Consider the following 19,439-nt stretch of genomic DNA (forward strand, 5'->3'; position numbering starts at 1 on the left):
AAAGGTACAACACTGGACTATTTGCAGGGCAAACAGTGGATTCGGCAAGTGATAGACAGGGGTAAACGATCCCATAACCAACAGATCAGTTCTCAGCTCTGCTGTCCTGCTCCATCCACAATTAAACATTGATATTCAGTTAAACAATGAACAGGAACAGGAGTCTCCAGAAATACCCCAGCGCTCAGCAATGGGGCATGTCCAGCACAGCACCTCCTAAACGCCTGAAGTCTACAACCTAAATGGATGAGGGCAACAGATGTAGAGGAACACCACCAGCTGCAGGTTCACCTCAAAGTGCACACCATCCTGCTTGGAATTGTATCACTGTCCCATCATTGTCACCAGGGTCAAAATCCTTGTATTCCACAAAAGCATTAGGTAAAGGAATGGCTCTGGAGGGTCAGTATGGACTTGTTGGAACAAATGGCCTGTTTCTATACTGTAGGGATTCTATTTGTTTAAACTCAGTTTATTGTCAAGTTAAATTCATGAATTCTGCTTGGGAGTGGGGTGATTGTGGAAGGGGTAATCCGTTTACCTAAAAGCTGAGAAAGCAAAGAACTGCAGATGCCAGAAATCAGAAATTGCTAAAGTTCTGAAGAATGGTCACTGAGGACCTGAAATGTTGACTCTGCTTTCTCTTCTCAGATGCAGCCAGAACTGCTGAGATTTTCCAGGAATTTCTGATTTTGTATCTAAAAGCTGAGACTGGAGTCAGTCGAACAGAATAATATTATAACAACAGTGACTGCAGTCAGACAGTACAGGTAAAGGGAATTGAAATGGACGAAACACAGGAGGGTAGATTTACCTAGCACAATGACCCCTTGAACGAGGATAACCTATCATGTTCATTATTTTTATATTATTCTGTGCACAGTATGTACTAATAGAACTAAATTAAGCCCATTGTAACTGTGGTTTTAGAGTCACAGTGTCAAACAGTGCAGAAAATGACATCCACACCAACCATAATCCCAAACTGAAGTAGTCCCAGCTGCCTATGCTTGACTCATATCCCTCCAAACCTTTCCTATTCATGTACTTATCCAAATGTCTTTTAAACAGTGTAACTGTACCTGCATCCACTACTTACGCTGGCAGTTCATTCCACACACAAACCACTCTCTTTGTAAAAATATTGTTGCCATGCCATTTTTAAATCTTTCTCCTCCCACCTTAAAAATATGCCCTCAAGTCTTGAAGTCCCCTACCCTAGGGGAAAGCCATTCAGCTTATCTACACCCTTCATGATTTTATAAACCTCCATGAGGTGACCCCTCAACCTCCTGAGTTCCAATTAAATAAGTCCCAGCCTATTCAGCCACTCCCTTGTAACTCAAACTCTCCATTCCTGGCAACATCCTGGTAAATCTCTGCTGAACCCTCTCCAGCTTAATAATATCCTTCCTATTACAGGGGACCAGAAGTGGACTCAGTGCCCCAGAAGAGGCCTCATCCATGTCTTATACAACCGCAACATGATTTCCCAATTCCTATACTCAAAGGTCTGAGCAATGAAGGCAAGTGTGCTAAATGCCTTCTTAACCACCCTGTCTATATGTGGTGCAAATTTCAAAGAATTATGAACCTGAAGCCTTAAGTCTGTTTTACAACACTACTCAAGTCCTTACTTTTAATTGTATAAGTCCTGCCTTTGTTTGTTTAATAAAAATACAATACCTTGTATTTATCTACGTTAAACTCCATCTGTCACTCCTCAGCCCATTGACCCATTTGATCAAGATCTCTTTGTAATCTTAGATAACTTTTCTCACTATCCATGATGTACCAATTTTGGTGTTACCCACAAGCTTACTAACCATGCCTTCTATATCCTCATCTAAATAATTTCATGGAACCGCTACAGCATGGGAAGAGGCTATTTGGCTCATTGGTCCACATTGACCCTCCAAAGGGTATCCCACCCCTCCACAACCACCCCATCCCTGTAATTTCCTGTGGCTAACCCACCTAGCCTGTACATTCCTGGACACTATGGGCAATTTCTTAATTAGAGTGATGCTGGAAAAGCACAGAAGGTCAGCCAGGAGCAGGAAAGTCAATGTTTCGGGCATAAGCCCTTCATCAGGAAGGGCTTATGCTCGAAACGTCAATTTTCCTGCTCCTCGGATGCTGCCTGACCTGCTGTGCTTTTCAGCACCGCTCTAATCTAGAATCTGGTTTCCAGCATCTGCAGTCCTTGCTTTTTACCAACTATGGGCAATTTAGCATGGCCAACCCACCTCACCTGCACACCTTTAGACTATGTGGGCAAACTGAAGCACCTGGAGAAAACCCACACCGACACGGGGAGAATGTGCAAACTCCACACAGACAGTCTCCTGAGGCTGGAATTGAACCCAGGTCCTGTGAGGTAGCAGTGCTAACCACTGAGCCACCATTCTACTCATTTATATTGCCTATCATTTATATAAAGGACAAGCAAAATTGGACCCAGTGCCGATCCCTGTGTAACACTGCTGGTCACAGGCCTCCAGTCAGACAAACAACCCTCCACCCCCAACAGTTTCTCCTGTCATTAAGCCAATTTTGTATCCAATTAGCAAGCACACTCTGAATCCCACGTGATCGAATTTTACTAATTAGTCTACCATCTAGAACCTTGACAAAGGCTTTATAAAGTCCAACTAAACAACGTCTACCTCTCTGCCCTCATCCACCTTCTTGGTTACTTCCTCAAAAAACTCAACTAAGTTTGAGAGACAAGATTTCCCTCATACAAATCCATGCCAATTATCTCTAATCATTCCTTGCCTCTCCAAATGCATGTAAATCCTATCTTTCAGAATCATTTCCGACAACTTTCCCACCGTTGACGTCAGACTCACAGATCTTTAGTTCCTAGGTTTCTCCTTACATCCCTTCTTAAACAAAGGTCTAAGATTAACCACTGTCCAGTCATTCAGCACCTCATCTGTTGTTATCGGTGATACATATATTTCTGCAATTCCTTCTCAGAGGTCTTGGAGATTTATCCACCGTTGTATTTTCTTAGACCTCCAAGATTTCTTCTTTTTGAAATGAACTGCTTTCAAAACATCAATATTTACTTCCCTGAGTTCTCTAGCCTCCATTTGTTTTTCCACAGTAAAAACTGATGCACTATATTCAATCGATATCTCTCCCATCTCCTGAGGTTCAACATATGGACAACCTTCACTTTTCTGTGAAACAAAACCGCTTAACGTAAATATACAGAATTACAGTTAATTCCTATAACTGTAACATGAGAAAAAAACTAGCACAGAATATAAAGTTTCTCTAATATATAAAATGAAAAAGAGTGACTAAATCAAACATTTGTCCTTTCGAGTATGAGAAGGGGCATTAAGTTATGGGATACGATGAAATGGCTGAGGCATTAAACTAGTATTTTAGATTAGATCAGACTACTTACAGTGTGGAAACAGGCCCTTCGGCCCAACAAGTCCACACCGTCCCGCCGAAGCGCAACCCACCCATACCCCTAACCTAACACCATGGGCAATTTAGCATGGCCAATCCACCTGACCTGCACATCTTTGGACTGTGGGAGGAAACCGGAGCACCCGGAGGAAACCCACGCAGACACGGGGAGAACGTGCAAACTCCACACAGTCAGTCACCTGAGGCGGGAATTGAACCCGGGTCTCTGGCGCTGTGAGGCAGCAGTGCTAACCACTGTGCCACCGTGCCGCCCATTTTGTATCGGTCTTCATGATGGAGGATATTAGTAACATGCCAGATATTGACAAAGAGACTAAGGTAGATGAGGACCTGGAAACAATCATTACTGTGGAAGTAGTAGTGTTGGACAAACTAATGGAACTAAGGATTGATAAGTCTCCTGGCCCTGATGGAATGTATCCCAGGGTACTAAAAGAGATGGCGGGCGAAATAGCAAGTGTACTTGTGGTAATTTTCCACATTTCGCTAGACTCTGGGTCAGACCTCAAATTGACAGATTGGAAAACAGCAAATGTGACACCATTGTTTAAAAAGGGAGGTAGACAAAAGATGGGGAATTATAGACCTGTGAGCTTAACCTCTGTAGTGGGGAAGATGCTTGAGTCTATTACCAAGGAAGAAATAGCAAGGACCTCGATAGAAATTGTCCCGTTGAGCAGACACAGCATGGGTTCATGAAGGGCAGGTAATGCTTAACTAATCTTGGAATTCTATGAGCAAGGTGGACAACAGGGACCCAGTGGATGTGTGTACCTAGATTTTCAAAAAGCCTTCGATAAGGTGCTGCACAGCAGGCTGTTGCATAAGATAAAGATGCATGGCAATAGCATGGATAGAGGATTGGTTGACTAACAGGAAGCAAAGAGTGGGGAGAAGTGAGTGTTAATCTAGTTGGCAATCAGTGACTAGTGGAGTGCCTCAGGGGATTGGTGTTGGGATCGCAATTATTTACAACTTATACAGATGATTTGGAGTTGGGGACCATGTGTAGTGTGTCAAAGTTTGCAGATGACACTAAGATGACTGGCAGAGCAAAGAGTGCAGAGGGCTGTGAAACTTTGCAGAGGAACATAGATACTTTGAGTGAGTGGGCAAAGGTCTGGCAGGTGGAATACAATGTTAATAAGTGTGAAGTCATCCAGCTTGGTAAGAGTAACAATTAAAATATCATTTGAATGGTAAAAAGATGGAGCATGCTACTATGCAGAAGGACCTGGGTGTTCTTGTGCATGAATCACAGAAAGTTGGTCTGAAGGTATAACAAGTAATCAGGAAGGCAAATGGAATTGTGTCCTTCATTGCTAAAAGGATTGAGTTTAAAAGCAGGAAGGTTACGTTGCAGCTGTGCTGGTGAGTCCACACCTGGAGTACTGAGTGCAGTTTTGGTCTTCTTGCTTGAAAAAGAATGCATTGGCACTAGAGGGTGTGCAGAGGAGGTTCACTAGGTTGATTCCAGAGTTAAGGGGGTTGGCTTATGAGGACAGACTGAGTGGACTGCGATTATATTCATTGAAATTCTGAAGAATTGGGGGGGAGGGGGATCTTATAGTAACACGTAAAATTCTGAAGGGAATAGATAAGATAGAAGTAGAGAAGATGTTTCCACTGACGGGTGAAACTAGGACAAGAGGGCATAGCCTCAAAATTAGGAGGAGCAGAGTTAGGACTGAATTGAGAAGGAACTTCTTCACCAGAGGGTTGTAAATCTGTGAAATTCCTGCCCAGTGAAGTAGTTGACGCTATTACAGCAAACATTTTTAAAGCTAAGACAGATATTATTTTGAACAATAAAGGAATTAAGGGGTATGTTGAGAGTCGAGTAAGTGGATCTAAGTCCAAGAAAAGATCAGCCATGATCTTATTGAATGGTGGAGCAGATTCGAAGGGCCATTTGGCCTACACCTGCTCCCAGTTCTTCTCTCCTTATATAACCATTTATGGGAGTGACTCAATAAATACTCTACAGCAAACCTCCCAAGTCACTTTGTCATGGTATTGAAGTACTGTGTCACCTCTTACATAAAGCTCAACAGGACCTAGCTGTTGACCAGCACTACAGATGAGCAGCAACGTGGTTACATAAAGAGGTTAATGCCAGCTGTAGCATTAACTCTGTGATCAGGCCCTGTCACATTGTAATCTTTTTCCTTGCAAGCTTAACCTTTTTGACCAACGTATTGTCATACATCATCAGTAAACTGGTTAGAATTGATATTAGTTTGCTTCATTTTCTGCAGAATGAAATGCCGCACCTATTGTACAAAAAACACATTCCGGCTCAGAATACCTTCAGCAAAAGTGGTTTTAAAATTTCAATAGCAAGTAATAGCCCTTATCCTTTATGTAGTGCTGCTTTATTCTGCATAATCGCAGCTTCAGAAATCTCAGCACAATGTATATAAAATACCTTGAATATAACAGTTGATGTGTGAATAATGGATGTGCATTTCCTCACAGTTCTCCTTCTTTGTATGGTTGTAAGTGACATAGGAACTGCAATATTATAGTTTTTCTTTATTTTTGGAAAAAAGTCACATTTTGTCAAAGCATTTCACTTTGTATTCATAGAACAATTCGTAAGAAGCACAAAGGTGTAGAGAAAACAATTTGCATCCTGCATAAAAGGAGAGTGTTGATTCGTTGGCAGATGAACTCAGGTTGGTAAAGATGTTGCCATGGAGAAAGTAACAGTTATCAATGAGTGGGATCTTGCGCCAGATATAAAAGGAAGTAAACCAAATCGCAGCTTTCTAGTCCTCATCCCCTTAACCCCAACACAATTTCTATGTTCCATCCATGCTATACCATGCCACTTCATGGCTCAGTCCAATCTCCACGGCCATTATGTCCCACAATGACAACCAAAGAGTTCTCCCACCCCAGTTATAATCTCTTCCAACCTCTTCCATCCGGCAGAAGATACAAAAGTTTAAACATACGTACCAACAGATTCAAGGGCAGTATCGTCCCCGCTGTTTTTAGACTTCTGAATGGACCTCTCAAATCTTAAATTTAATGTTAATTTCACTCCCTGTGCACCTTCTCTGCAGCTGTAACATTGTATAATTTGCTCTGTTCTATTACCCTAATGCACTTTGTATGGTATGATCTGCAGTGTACTGCAGGCAAAACAAAACTTTTCACTGTACCTAGGTACATGTGACAATAAAAATCAAATCAAATCAATGTCCTTTGCTCATCCCCATAGCCCCATGCATCCAAATGTTAACTTATGTCTCTCAATCCTCCTTACCTCCTTAACTTACAGCAGTTGTGGAGTGACTACTATTGAAACAAGCTGTGCCCAAAACTCTCAGCTTCCCATATGCAGTAAAATGATGCGTGAATAACTGTTTCTAGATGTTTGGAAAAGACATTGATCCAAGGTCTATTGTTCTCTACCAGCACTGAGCCATTTTCTATGGCTATTTTGAGCTGCACATATCAATTAGCATTACTTTTTGTATTTTCTCAACCAGTTAGCTGGCTCATTAACTGCTTTTGAAGTGTGAAGATTATTGTAGGTGCACTGCAATTCAACTGTTATTTCTCATTGCACCTTACACGTCCCTCTTTTCACAGTCACCACTTTGGAATATGAAGCTCTGGGGAATTTGTTCTCAATGTTAAAAAATTGAAAACATTTTAATTTCATGCTGTATGTTATGAACATTATGTGTGCTAATATATGAATTGAAACACTAATTGAAATTATAGCAGTGTTACAGTACAGGCCAGTTCCTTCATGAGAAAAAGAAAATCTGGCATCTTAATACATTTTCCAGCCAATGAATGACATCTGAAGTGTAGCCAGTGTTGTAATGTCGCAAACAAAGCAGCCAATTTGCACACACCAAACTCACACAATGCAAAACTGACTGCCTGTGTTATTTCTCACAGTCAGTATGTCAATGTGTCTTTAAGAGACATGCTCATGATATCATCACTTCCTCAGAGCTTATAACTTAGGTTTATAAAGATTTCAGATTCCATCTTGTCTCAGATTGCTTGAAGTATGACACTGCACTAGAAGCATACACCTCTGCATAATCTAAGGAGTTTAATCTTCTTCAAACACTTAGATGAAATGATGGGTTTGCGCACAAAAGTTAGTTTAAATAAATGACCAGCAGGTAGACAAGCAGAAGGCTGGAAGAACACTGCAAGCCAGGCATCATCAGGAGGTGGAGAAGCTTCGGATGTAACCCTTCTTCAGTGTCTGCTGGTTTCTTCAATACCATGATATCCACCTGCAGCTTCTTACGTCAAGGGTGATAATAGAAGGATTGTTACATCAGGTCAAAACATCCTGCTGGAGACAAACCTTTTTGGTGAAATGGAATTAAGGATAAATATTGATCTGGGACACTTAGGATAACTTTCTCCAAATAGTTCCCTGGGATCTGTCGCATCTATTCAGATGGGACTACCACGTTCTCGGAAGTGAAAAAGTAGTCATACCTCAGAATTTGATCATCAACTTTGACGAACCTAGCTGAGCCACAGTTTTGTGTACAGGTACTTTGCTCAGTTCCACCAGAACTCACTTCCTAGATGTTTAGCAGCAGCACTCAATGCAGTATCTGCTGTGGTTTTCATATGATTTAATGAGATATCAGCTCACTATCCCAGCAGACTTATTGTCCAGCCCTCACTGTCTTGGAGAAGGTAGCAGTGAGCTACCTTCTCATGAGGGGTACACCCACACAGCTGCTGGCAATGGAGTTCAAGGAAATTGACACAGTGGCAATGAAGAAAGAGAGATATAAGTGCGAGTCAGGATGATGTACGGCTGGGAACAGAGCTTGCAGATGATAGTATGTCCATACAATTGCAGCCCTTGTCCTCCTGGGTGGTAACAGTCTGAGTTTGGAAGGTGCGGTCAAAGGAGCCTGGATGAGATAGCACAGTGCATCTTACAACTGATACACATTGCTGCCACTGTGCATCATTGCTGCAGGGAGTGAATGTTGAAGTTGCTGGACTGGTTACTAATCAGGTGGGTTGCTTTGTCATGGGTGGCGCAAAGATTCCTGTTCGAACTAAATTTGTCTTTGTATAAGAATAGATTCACTAATCTCACATCCACCCTGAAAGAACCACAGGGTGCAGTTCAAGGAATTTAATGTTTTCGATGTGAGGACTCATCTGACACCAAACTCAATCTAGCCTTCCTGATTATTTATTGCCAAATTACTCTCACGAAGCAGATCAATCCCTGACTTCACTGACACAATGTGGCACAAGTTACCCCTTCCAGATTGTGGCAGCAGATTTTGCTTACTGTATGAATGGACTGAAGAGAGAAGATATAACCTGGACTTATCTATTTTCAGACTCTCAGTGATCATTTTCTCATGATTGGTGGCAAAAGCAGAGCGGTCCAGGTTCAATCTCCACATAGACATCAGGTGTTAACTCATGTTAGTAGCTCCAGAAGAATACAGGGTGTGCCAGTAGAAGAAGAACATGGTTTAGTTTATTGGTCATAATGAAAAATAGATTTAGTCAGGCATAAATCACAAAGATCACCCAGGGGATACACCTTGTGATGATCTATTATATCAGAATGTGCCAATTACATACAAGTTGTTGTTATAAACAATGGTATTTCAAGCATTACCTTGTTCGCATCAGAACCCAAGTTCAAACAAATTAGAATTTCGCTGGGCTACTATAATTGATCAAATTAATATGATTTATTATCTTCTACAGATATAAATGACCAGGTGCATTATGAAGCATCCATTAGAATTTTTCTGTCAATGATAATAAGGGTTTTGACAGCATACATAATATTCGATACTCCAAGTACGTTGTGAAGAGAAACAGCATTTTACAAGTTGGAACTGATATTTATGAGCATCTGTCTGTCTCATCTGCCTAAAACTTAATGTGCCACACTGATTTTGCTGTTACATTGTCTCCCTCAAGCTGCAATTAATGGGAAATGTTGGAATATCAAACAACAAGGTAGCTTAAATGTAGTTTAAGTCACTGGTTTAAAAGTTTCTGTCAGCTTTCTAGCAGAAGACTAAATTCAGCTCAGATTGTTCTCCATTGCAGATCCCTATTGAAGGCAAACGGTATTTTCATAAATTTCATTTTGACAAGTTGCTGATTGACATGTACTATCACCATTACACATATTGTACGATGGTGGTATGTTAAAATTCACTCCTGGAATCTAGTTTGCTGTAACAACGTGCAGTTTTCACATATTTTAGCCTGAAGCTATTGATGGTGATGGATGAGGCTGAAACACTCTTTCCTTTATACGTCTGAGCAGGAACCCCTCAGACTCTGAAGGCCTGCCATTGACATGTGCTAGAAAGATTTGAGGGTTGATAATAAATGTTTTTAGCCAATTCATGAACATTCCTTCCTTGACCATCAAGCTCTGGAGTGGTACTCGATCCCAAAGCTTCTAGTTTGGGGGCAGGGCTGCTACCCCCTGAAACGCAGGTCCCCTCCACACTGAGTGTATAAACTGCAATATAATGCTGCTTCAATGTAGGCAATTGTAAAATGATACATTTCCACAATATTCCTGCTTTCGAGGATTGTGGGTGTCATCACCTAACCTTTACAAAATCATAAAAATTTTGACACAATTTGTTCTGGGACTGATACAGAGTTGCCACACTAGCTTTGCCCACCCTAATCTATTTGTTTCCTTTTGCTTTAAATGCTTTTCCCGCGTTTACTTAATTCTGTCTCTAAATTGAACTGGCTTCAACAGCCATTTGTAGAAATCTACGCCAGGAATATTGCATTCAATTCTGATCTCCCTGCTATAGGAAAGAAGCTGTTGAAAGGGTTCGGAAAAGGTTTACAAGGGTGTTGCCAGGATTGGAGGGTTTGAGCTATAGGGTGAGGCTGAATAGGCTGGGGCATTTTTCCCTGGAGTGTTGGAGGCTGAGCGGTATGTAAAATCATGAGGAGCATGGATAGGGTGAATAGCCAAGGTCTTTTTCCCAGGGTAAGGAAGTCCAAAACTCAAGGGCATAGATTTAAAGTGAGCGAAGAAAGACTTAAAATGATCCCTAAGGGGCAACTTTTTCATGCAGAGGGTGATGCATGTATGGAATGAGCTATCAGAGGAAGTGGTGGAGGCTGGTACAGATACAACATTTAAAAGACATCTGGATGGGTATATGAATAGGAAAGGTTTAGAGGGATATGGACCAAATGCTGGCAAATGGGACTAGATGAATTTAGGATATCTGGTTGGTATGGGCGAGTTGGACCGAAGGGTCTGTTTCTGTGTTGTACAACTCTATGACTCTAATGCTTTGTGTGAAAAGATTTCTTCCAATTGTCCTATTTGCATCTCTTTTACTGTTATTTCCACCACTTTGGATATCCTGAGGTTATAAAAACAGGTTATTTCATTCATTAATTCACTATTTATTCTTTTGAAATGATACACAGCTCTTCTGCACTGATTAGTAAAGCCATTTCCAAAACAAAATATCTTCTCTATGCTGGACACTAGGACAATTTTTAATAAATACTTTGTTGCATTTGTGTTTACAAAAAAAAGGTAAGTTAGGATATAGTGCAGGCAGGCAAAACAGAAATTGTTGTTGTCAAGGAAGGAATGTGATATACTGGCTGGGATAGACACAGTGATGGAGGAAATCTGAAGGTGTTAGCATCTTGGAAAGTGAATGAATCACCAGGTCCTGATGAAACATATCCCACGCAGCTAATAGAAGCAAAGAAGGAAATACTGGAGGCTCTGATCACCATTTCCCAATTCTCTCTGGCTACCAGGAATGATGACAGGCAACTGGAGGACCTGCTAATGTTTCAAAAGGGAGGCAAAGCTAGCAATTACAGGCCATTCAGCCTAATCTCAGTGGTGACAAATTCAAAAGTTCTGAGAGATGATATAAACCATCACTTAGAAAGCACAGTTAAACCAGCATGAAATTGATAAGTGACATTCATGTCTGACTGACTTTATTTAATGTTTTTGAGGAGGTAACAAGAAGGGCTTTCACAAGGTGAGTTTCCAACTGTATGTCTCAGGTGTCCATTTGTGACCAGACCAGAACCTTGCACAGACTAACCTTCTCTTTTGCCCCAGACTGCATTTCCATCCGTATCTGATACCTTTCCAGTGAGAGGCAGAACTCCAGAAAATGATGGCTACACCATTGAGTTCAAACATTTTGCCAAGTAGCTTCACACAGCTGAATTTTGATTGGTGCACACACACACCTGGTACCTTTACCAGATGCTTCCTAATACATAAACTCGATGAAAATGAATTGCAGCCATTAGTATTCAATCTTTGTGTCTTGAGTTCTTTGCAGACTGTGTCTTCACTTGGCAGAAAACAGGGCTCACTGAAATGGTCATTGGTTTGAGCCTCATGCTGCAAGATTGAACTTTATTTTCTTAAGTATTTTTGAAATACTATTTTAAATTGATTTTTTATAAAAAAGCAATCTTAAATGAAATATTACCATCAATTTTTTTTCAGAGTTTATTGGTAGTTGGTAATCTTATTTATTGAAATAAGGATTTGCATTCTACACTAAAGCCCAGACTAGAATTTTTTTTTGTTAATGAATAACCATATTAGAAAATTTATAATGCAAACCAATCAGGTTTATTGTCCAAAACTTAGCATTTCATTAGTCGAGGCAGGGCACTTAAGTTCAACTCGTGTCCATCTGTCTTTCCCCTATATCCTGGGACTACTTGTGACCTACTCTTTATGGCTCCTTGAACTTATTTTCTTAGCAACACATCACTAATATGCAATCAAACACTTTGCAGCTTTAAGACTTCACCTCAAGTAGATTTTTTTCCAACCCACAGCCTGACAAACTACCTCAACTTCTGCAGCCACACATTTCACAACAGCTTGCTGAATATTTTCTCTCTCTATCCATCTTTCTCTTTCTGTCATGGAAACACTTTTGTAATGCAGACTACGGTTTCGCCAAAGTGACTAAGAGGCTATCTTACGACTCATTTTCATAAACTAGTATTTAACTGATTTCTCAGCAGCTCAGTGGATATGTGATTTTCTGTTCAGTTTCTCTTAAGAAAATTACTTTTAGCTGTAACTCTGTTGTTTATCTTGGGTCCATTGCTCTCTAATATTGGATTCTTATGGCAATATTCTGAGAAATTGCTATTCCTCCTACTTTTGCCTCCCATTGTTGATATAAGCCACTTTACTGAGGAATACTATGGATGTTAATTTTTACACTTGTTTCTCAGAAGTCTAATATTTCTATATCTACTATCCTTACACATATTTGCCTAATCTCCTTGAATTCTGTAGAAATTAATATTTCTTTTTCCTCAGTTTTATTACTAATTGTTTATGAATTCAAATAAGTCACTTCAAGCATGTCCTTTTGCTACTTCTTCCTTTCTCCTTTCATTTTTTTTTCTTTCTCTCCCGTTACTCTTTTGCAGACATTTGGGATTCTCTTAATTATGTGGTTTTATTGGTTTGGATTTTAATGTCTCTTCAATTCCGTAGATGCAACCATTAAGCTCAATACCACAAGCTCCAGTGATCTGTACATAATTTGCTAATAATTTTACTAAAGACTTGAATGTTAAAGTTTATGTTGCATAGTCGCAGCAAAGATTAATCTTCTTCAGTCTATTCTTTGAGTTCTCTTTGATCCTTTTAAATTAATCTTCTGAATTTTTCCCAAGTCCAATTTTGTCTGCTGCTGTGCTAAATCAGAAAACAAAATTGAAAATTATGTTGAGTTGAAAAAAATGACAATGATGATATTACAACCAGTATTAAAACAAAACAGAATTAATAATACTCTTATGAGACCACTGTATATATTATACATAAAAAGTAGCATGGTGGCTCAGTGGTTAGCACTGCTGCCTTACAGTGCCAGGGACCCGGATTCAATTCCCACCTTGTGCCACTCTCTGTGTGGAGTTTGCACATTCGCCCCATGTCTGCATGGGTTTCCTCCCACAATCCAAAGATATGAAGGTTAGGTGAATTGGCCATGCTAAATTGCTCATAGTGTTAGGTGGATTAGTCAGGGAAATGGGTCTGAGTGGGTTGCTCTTTGGAGGGTCGGTGTGGACTTGTTGGGCTGAAGGGCCTGTTTCCACACTGTAGGAAATCTAATCAAGAGACTAAGAACTTTCACATCCCAGGACATCACAAAGCCTTTACAAACAATGAAATGCTTTTTTCAGGAACGTACTCACTCATGTAATGTCGGAAAAGTAGCAAACAATTTGCTCCTGCAAGCTCCCAGAATAAACAATGCGACGCAACTATCTGATAGCTTTTTTTACAATGAGATGGGAGGTGGGATAAATATAAGGACAACAGGATGGATAAAGCAGCTCTTTAAATAGTGTCAAATAGAGAAAGTTTCTGTATTCTATATGACTTTCAACAAAGCATAAGGAAAGTTTAAAAAATGGCTTCAGATACCTGGAACTAAGATAGCCATAGTTTCAATGAGGTGCCAGCTGACATAAGGCCACAAGAGATAGTGAGAGGAGTATAATGTTTGGTCCCTCAAGCCTGTTCCGCCACTTATAAAATTGTGGCTGATCTGACCTTCCTTATAGTCACTTCCTGCCCTTTCCCCATAACCCTCGATTCCCCTACTGATCAAGAATCTATGTTAAATATACACAAGAACTCTGCCCTCACAGCTCTCTGTGACAAGGAGTTGCAAAGACACTTAACCCTCTGAAAGGAGAAATTCCTTCTCATCTCAATCTTAAATTGTTGCCCCTTTATTCGCAGACTATGCCCTCTGATCCATGAGGGGCAACATGCTGTTGGCACTTACCCTGTCAAACCATTAAAAATCCTACCTGTTTCAATGAGATCACCTCTCATTCTTCTAAACTCCAGTGAGTAGAGTTCCAGCCTGTTTAGCCTTTGCTCGTCAGCCAATCCCTCCATACCAGGGATCATCCTCATGAACTTCTCTGAACTGCCTCCAATGAAACTATTTATTTATTTAAACAAGGAGACCAAAACTGCTCAAAACTACTCCAGATGTGGTCTCACCAGCACCTTGTATAGTTGCCGTAAGACTTCCCTTCAGATTAGCCCACACAACATGGCTTATGCCCAAAATGTCAACTCTCCTGCTCCTCGGATGCTGCCTGACCTGCTGTGCTTTTCCAGCACCACACTTTTTGACTCTGATCTCCAGCATCTGCAGTTCTCACTTTCTCCAACATACAAGGGAAGAGGCACTGATTGCAAGGACTGACCTTCTCTGCAACAATTGTCTGTAAAGTGAAGACACCCCTTGGCCTCGAACAGAGCAACTGGTAAGAGAATGGAATAAAGTCGTGGATCAACATGAGAGGCCATTGCTCAAGCAGGTCGACAGTGGGAGAGAGAGAACAAGCTTCTGTGAGAGACCTCAGGAACCATCAACGGAAGAAAACAGAGGAGGTGGCCAAGGAGGTCAATTCTCAGAGTCTGACCCTGAGCACTTGGTGGAAGTTGCTGCAGGATATTCAATAACCTCAAGCAGGTGGTCAAGGTGAGTGAAGGTATCTTCAGAGACTTTCTTATAGCAGTGCGATTTTTAACTTTGTACAGCCCAGTCCAACACTGGCGTCTCCAAATCATCTTATAGCAACCGCGCACCAACCTCACCCATTGCTCAATATACCACACCCTTATTGACTACTCCATTATCAGCCCTTAGCAGTCATGACTGAGATCTGATATGAACTTCACCTAATTGTCACATACCTTCGAATTCCGTCAGCCTCCTGCAGTTTCCACTTACCTCTAGCTGCCTCCAATTAAATAAGATCTTTTCTTTAAGTAAGAGAACCAAAACTGCTCACAATACTCCAGATATGGTCTCACTAACACCTTGTACAATTGCAGTAAGACTTGCTTGCTCTTAAACTCCAACCGTCTTGAAATAAGGGCCAATATTCCATTAGCTTTCCTGATTACCTGCTGGCCCTATGTGCTAGCTTTCTGTGTTTTGTGCACAAGTCTGCCCAAGTTCCTTTCTTTTGTAGCTTTCTACAGATTTTCTCCATCTCCACCATGATCACTTCCTCCTTTCCAATGCTCCTTACCAATCATAAATCTAATCCAACCATGAATAAATTAAATGATCCAGCCTCCACTGGGGAAGAGAATTTTGCAGACTCTAATGTCTCTCTGAGAGAGAAAAAAATAAATCATCTACATTCTCTGTCTGGGAAGGACGGCATCTTGCTCTTTAGCTATGGTCTCCAAAGTTTGAATCATCCCAAAAGAGTAAACATCCTGCTAAGACAACTCTTGATCATATATCAATAAAATATCTCTATCTCTAAATTCCAACTGACCCAAATGCACAACTTTTCTTCCAATGATAAATCCTCCATTCCAGGAAGGAGTCAAGTGAACCTTTTCTGATTTTATTCTGTTTTGTTTGCTTCTGGTTAAAGTTTAGATTAGAATTAAAAACAAGTCGCACAAGAAGAGAGGTAATGAAATAATAAAGTCAAAAAAGCAGCTGCTAATAACATGGATCAAAGAGACAATGTGGGCTCTAATCTGCATACATTCACACTAAACCCGTCAACATCCCATGAGGAGGAAATGAGGACTGCAGATGCTGCGGATCAGAATCCAGAGTGTAGTGCTGGAAAAGCACAGCAGGTCAGGCAGCATCTGAGGAGCAGGAGAGTCAATGTTTCAGGCATAAGCTCTCTCATCAGGAATGGAGGACTTCTTCAAGGTAGGCATCCTTGGAACAGGCTTCGCAGTAGGGTTGAAATCAACTAGGAGAAAGTGAGGACTACAGATGCTGGAGATCAGAATCCAGAGTGTAGTGCTGGAAAAGCACAACAGGTCAGGCAGCATCCGAGGAGCAGGAAAATCAATGTTTCGGGCATAAGCTTTTCATCAGGAATCCTGATGAAGGGCTTATGCCTGAAAGATCGATTCTCCTGCTCCTCAGATGCTGCCTGACCTGCTGTGCTTTTCCAGCACTACATTCTCGACCCCCAACATCTCATGAGGTGCCCTTCAAGCATTTCCCCGGGTAACAATGCTACACATGTTATTCTGCTTAACTATTCAAGGTGGAGCCTCCACTACAATTGCAGCTTGTTTATTTAAAATGGACTTAGTAAAGTTTAACTTAAGAAATCAAGATAGCTGGATGTGTTGTGGTACAGTGGGTATCTACCAGCCAGAAGCCTCAGGTTCAAGTCCCACTTCAGGAACTGCTGCCAAGGGAAGTTATGTTCAGAATGTAGCCAAGGGTTGAGTATCAACTTGTACGTTTATTTCAACATGCAGCAAGAATTGGTGCCTATGCCATTATTAGAGATAGTTCCAAATTTCAACACGCAATATCCTTGGGGGCTGATTGACTGGCCAGCCATACTATGCTCATAGTTCACTAGCACTATGAATCAAACAGGACACAGACAGTGGATAAACCTGAACAGGTAATACTTTATTATGGGTCCTCTCAGCTCCTCAGTAAGTTTTAGATTGCCCTCCAGAGCACCCACATCCAGGTCACCTGACCCACTTTCTTAAAGTTGCAACACACTCCCAACAACATATATAACACTCCTTCCCCTTTATTTCTGTACTCCCCTTAACAATATGTACACATCCAACAATGATAACTATTATGCAGGTTGATATGTATATCATCAGGAATCTTTACAAAACAATCATGAAAGAAGAAAATGACCCTTCCTGAGGCTACATTGACCTGATCAATTTCTCAGGGGGATGGTGATTCCTTAAAGATCATCTCCTCGCTTCAGGAGCCTTTTCTAGTGCCGTCTCCAGGATTCTGGTAGCTCCAATTGTTCTGCAGATACATCCCTTCCTGATTGACTATTGTTGCTGTGTGATGCTGCTATTGTCTCCTAATTGGGTGTACTGGATTAGTGGTGCTGGAAGAGCACAGCAGTTCAGGCAGCATCCAACGAGCAGCGAAATCAACGTTTCGGGCAAAAGCCCTTCATCAGGAATAAAGGCAGTGAGCCTGAAGCGTGGAGAGATAAGCTAGAGGAGGGTGGGGGTGGGGAGAAAGTAGCATAGAGTACAATGGGTGAGTGGGGGAGGAGATGAAGGTGATAGGTCAAGGAGGAGAGGGTGGAGTGGATAGGTGGAAAAGAAGATAGGCAGGTCGGACAAGTTCGGACAAGTCAAGGAGACAGTTACTGAGCTGGAAGTTTGAAACTAGGATGAGTTTGGGGAAGGGGAAATGAGGAAGCTGTTGAAGTCCACATTGATGCCCTGGGGTTGAAGTGTTCCGAGGCGGAAGATGAGGCGTTCTTCCTCCAGGCGTCTGGTGGTGAGGGAGCGGCGGTGAAGGAGGCCCAGGACCTCCATGTCCTCGGCAGAGTGGGAGGGGGAGTTGAAATGTTGGGCCACGGGGCGGTTTGGTTGATTGGTGCGGGTGTCTCGGAGATATTCCCTAAAGCGCTCTGCTAGGAGGCGCCCAGTCTCCCCAATGTAGAGGAGACCACATCGGGAGCAACGGATACAATAAATGATATTAGTGGATGTGCAGGTGAAACTTTGATGGATGTGGAAGGCTCCTTTAGGGCCTTGGATAGAGGTGAGGGAGGTGGTGTGGGCACAGGTTTTACAGTTCCTGCGGTGGCAGGGGAAAGTGCCAGAATGGGAGGGTGGGTCGTAGGGGGGTGTGGACCTACCAGGTAGTCAGGGAGGGAACGGTCTTTGCGGAAGGCGGAAAGGGGTGGGGAGGGAAATATACCCCTGGTGGTGGGGTCTTTTTGGAGGTGGCGGAAATGTCGGCGGATGATTTGGTTGATGCGAAGGTTTGTAGGGTGGAAGGTGAGCACCAGGGGCGTTCTGTCCTTGTTACGGTTGGAGGGGTGGGGTCTGAGGGCGGAGGTGCGGGATATGGACGAGATGCGTTGGAGGGCATCTTTAACCACGTGGGAAGGGAAATTGTGGTCTCTAAAGAAGGAGGCCATCTGGTGTGTTCTATGGTGGAACTGGTCCTCCTGGGAGCAGATACGGCGGAGGCGGAGAAATTGGGAATACGGGATGGCATTTTTGCAAGAGATAGGGTGGGAAGAGGTGTAATCCAGGTAGCTATGGGAGTCGGTGGGTTTGTAAAAAATGTCAGTGTCAAGTCGGTCGTCACTAATGGAGATGGAGAGGTCCAGGAAGGGGAGCGAGGTGTCAGAGATAATCCAGGTAAATTTAAGGTCAGGGTGGAATGTGTTGGTGAAGTTGATGAATTGCTCAACCTCCTCGCAGGAGCACGAGGTGGTGCCAATGCAGTCATCAATGTAGCAGAGGAAGAGGTGGGGAGTGGTGCCAGTGTAATTACGGAAGATCAACTGTTCTACATAGCCAACAAAGAGACAGGCATAGCTGGGGCCCATACGTGTGCCCATGGCTACGCCTTTGGTCTGGAGGAAGTGGGAGGATTCAAAGGAGAAATTGTTAAGGGTGAGGACCAGTTCGGCCAAACGAATGAGAGTGTCAGTGGAAGGGTACTGTTGGGGACGTCTGGAGAGGAAAAAACGGAGGGCTTGGAGGCCCTGGTCATGGCGGATGGAGGTGTAGAGGGATTGGATATCCATGGTGAAGATAAGGCGTTGGGGGCCGGGGAAACGGAAGTCTTGGAGGAGGTGGAGGGCGTGGGTGGTGTCTCGAACCCTGACTTGGAGACACATGACTCAGTCGACACCACTGGGTCCTATCTGGACCTGCTCAGTATTCTGAGGGACATTCTCCCTGTTGGTGAGGTGTGGCAACCCGCTGGTCTGTGAGTCTTCTCCACACCACTTCATCCCAGGTTGGCACGGTATATGACAACAATCCTGCTTGTGCCACCATCACCACCCGCTGGGATTCATTTTACCCGATGTATAATTCTGGGCCAACAGGGTCTCTCCTCTTTGGAATACCCTCCACCATAAGGTTCCTGCCTCTTGACTATCTGTCCTTCTCGATCTTGCCA

Source organism: Chiloscyllium punctatum, chromosome 44 (assembly GCF_047496795.1).
Source record: "Chiloscyllium punctatum isolate Juve2018m chromosome 44, sChiPun1.3, whole genome shotgun sequence".
Lineage (NCBI taxonomy): Eukaryota > Metazoa > Chordata > Chondrichthyes > Orectolobiformes > Hemiscylliidae > Chiloscyllium > Chiloscyllium punctatum.